The sequence below is a fragment of the Schistocerca gregaria genome, unplaced genomic scaffold, assembly GCF_023897955.1.
Source record: "Schistocerca gregaria isolate iqSchGreg1 unplaced genomic scaffold, iqSchGreg1.2 ptg000362l, whole genome shotgun sequence".
NCBI classification, from domain to species: domain Eukaryota; kingdom Metazoa; phylum Arthropoda; class Insecta; order Orthoptera; family Acrididae; genus Schistocerca; species Schistocerca gregaria.
Genome location: NW_026061819.1, coordinates 1837184 through 1840687, shown reverse-complemented (window position 1 = coordinate 1840687; position 3504 = coordinate 1837184).

Genomic DNA, 3504 nt, shown 5'->3' with positions numbered 1-3504 from the left:
GTGCACGTTTCAATAGACTGTGTTAAAAGCTGGGGATAGTGATTTTTATGGGCAATTTAGGAAATTATTAAATTGATTGGGGGGGGGGGGGTGTTGAAGTAATGACAATTTAATAATTATACTTTTCTAACTTCCAGCATTCTGGAAGGCATTGTAATGCCTAAGGAATTTCGGAGTAAATTCTAGAGACCCTCGTATTTCCACCGTCTTGAACACGCGTTATTTTAGAGATGAGTAGATCTGTGTCTACTGCACCACAGCTATGTGTGTGCAGGACGGACGTGTATGGGACGGATGATCGGCGTGGGCAGGTGGTCGCCTATAGTTACACATCCAGCTCAAGGAATAAACGCGCCGTACTCCATGCGACATGAAACATTACTGTGTGAACATTTGAATGTTGTTGAAAGAAGAGAAGGGACAATTACGAATGTAAGAGAAAGAATCAATAAGTAAGGTCTAGACAGTTGTCTTGTTAAACTTTGTGAGATTTGTAGACTGTATTTATGGAAAAATTAATGTGATAGTTTTCATACAACTAAAACATTTTTTGTAAGCTTGGAACCTTCCGGTCTGTCAGAAACTGTTGTGTGTGATGAAAATACAGTGAGATTGAGTTTTAAAATAACTCTGTACACTCGAGAATATTTTAAAGTATAAAAAATTTCCTCCATGTAGCATCCTATATTCAGAGAAGAAGTCGTGCAGGACATCACAGCTGGCTATCCTGAAAAGATGATCGGGGAAGCAACTCCAAGTAAGTTTGATAGCCAAGAGGGAGTGTGAGTCTTGCACACCAGTACCACACTGACACCCTTAATCACCGGAAACCACCAGAGCATGTCAGAAAAAACACTATGGTTTACCAAATTATGCAATAAATTGCAGAGAGCTGTCAAAGTAGAAATATTAATTTGTTTTACTTCATTACTATGCACCAATTAATGCAGAGTAATGTCGGAGGTAGCCACTTCCAGGTATGTTGGAAATGTGAGATGGTCTATGGACAGCTGATTCTGAGTGAGAAAGGACAACCATGGCAGACAAAGCCCTGAATTCAAATTTGTGTCCTAAGCTAACCACAACCCCATGATGTGAAATGCATAAGAGAGAATAGCAATCAACAATCTGTGCAGATTTAAAAATCGCACTTGCTTTGTTTATGGTGGTTAAAGCTAACCTCTATGAAGCAACTCGAGACGGACACACACACATTAACATTTATTTCCACATTATAGGTGACACAGGCAGAGTACAGGAGAAAAAAGAATGGCAGAAAGAAAAATAAGGGTAAATAAAACAAACAATAATATCAAAAATTACATGTAAACGAATTAATTGAATAAAAATAATAATAAAATTCTTTTGATCGGATTTATAAATTGAAAAAAAGTTTCATTTGTAGTTTTTTGATCCAACAACCTTCTACATCATGTTTATATGATAACCATTGCGCTAGGCCCCAACACAGGTATGTAGCTGGTGCATTAGTTTGTATAATTTTTCTATAGGTTTAATAAACATAACAGAGACTTCAGCGTACAATAATATATCATCCTTCAGTGCTTACAATGGACAGCAAACATTGGGGAAATTTTCGATTCTGCGAAATGTAAATGGCATGGTTTTCTGGTGAAGAATTCATTGAGTCATCTTCAGAACACTTTCTTAATCCGAAAGGGAAGTTCCATGAAAGTTATTTGATAGAGAGTGGAAAAGGCTCAAATCTGAGGCACAAGATCAGGTGAATAAGGTGGGTGTGACATGACTTCCCAACCCAACTTTTGCTAGACTGACAAAAAAATACTGTACGGAATGCAGGCAGGCTCTCTCATGGATCAATATTGCTTCACATGGACTTCCTGGTTGCTGTTCTTAGACTGTATATGCAAGACATCTTTTCTGTTGACAGAAAATGTCAGCAACCACCGTTACATCTTGCGGAAGCAATTCATAATACAACCCACCATCGTCGTCCCACTAGATGCATAACATTATCTTTTGTGAAAGCATGCAGATTTTTGTATGGAATGTTGCTCCTTTGTTTGGCCTCAACCAATCCTTTCCTTTCCTTATGTTAGAATACAGACACAATTTTTCATCACCAGGATAGTGCTGCACTAGTGTCAATCTAGCCAAGGGAAAGGGAAATTTTTTCGAAATTCAATGAAGGCGCTGTTGGGGGATGAAATCTGGGGCCGCTGGCAGAGTGGCATATTGGACGACAGCCAGCAGGCCAGGCAAGGTAAACATGGCACCTGCCGGCGCAGAGCTGCGACAGCGGTATTGCATGCACGATTTGTTTTGAGTGGAGCAACAACAAGGTAGGAAACTGCAGCATTGCTCTTAGTTAGTGGATATATTAGGTGGGGCACTAGGCCAGAGCCAGGAGTGGATATTTGTAAATGGCTGACCTGTAGAAATTTATCCTACAATTGTTAGTGTCTCTCTCTGACACTATGTCAGAAGCAAGGGAGAAACCAATATAAATAGACGGGCAAGTTTAGCTTGACAGGGTCTGCCAGGTCAGTGGAACGTCGGGACAGACCTGTGCTGCTCTATGCTTATAGTGGCCAGTCTGGCAGCAATATTATAAGCATTCTGTATAAATTTGTACTTTGTTTCTATGTTGTTGCTCGGGCTATATTCTGCATCGGGGGACACAACGCCAGGGGAGGGTGGAATGGCATCCTTCCACTTGGAGATAGCACGGTTTGCCTGAAAATCGGCAGTGAGAGAGGTCTGCAGCAGGTCCAGGAGGGTCTCAGTTCCACTCTAGTGTAGTGGCCAAGTTTGCTTCCCACCTTGCATACTGGGTCTGGGCGAGGCGTACCCTGAGGGTAGCAGAGCAGCGCTACGACAGCGCCAGAGATGGCAGTGGGTGTTGCCATCCAGCAAGCACCATTAGTGGAAAATTTCAGCACAGAATCCAGGTGCGCGTGGATTTGAGTCAGGTCACTAGTTGGGAGCAGCGGTGGCCTGAGGGCCACGGGTGACCAGTACATCCACCTTCATCCCTTGGTCAGGCAGAGCAGGCCTAATGGGGCGGAGTAAGTCGCAAGGCGCTACGCATCGCTGGGTGGTGACCGGGAGAGCGGCGGCCAAGTTCCGTTGGCAGGCAGCCTTGATAACATCAGCAGTGGCATCGGCATACCAGGAGTCTGCTGAGCCGGCTGGACTTGCAGGACATCGGGCGGGCAGCACGCTGACACTACGCTTCACCATCAAATACTGTAAATTAGCTGAATAAAGCAATGTTACTGAATACTGCTGTATCACTCTGCACTGTCTCTCAAAATTCTTGAACTTGCTCGGCCTCCTGACGAAATACGGTGTGGTGGGTTCCAGCTTCTGGTCTGCCATGTGGAGTCCCGGGTTTGACCCCTAACCCCACCACAATTGTAATGTTCAGTATTTCATGAGCCGCTTGATGATGAGCAAATAGAGATAGATATGGCCACCAACTGATTTTTGCGATTTTCACTTCGGACATGCGGTACTCAT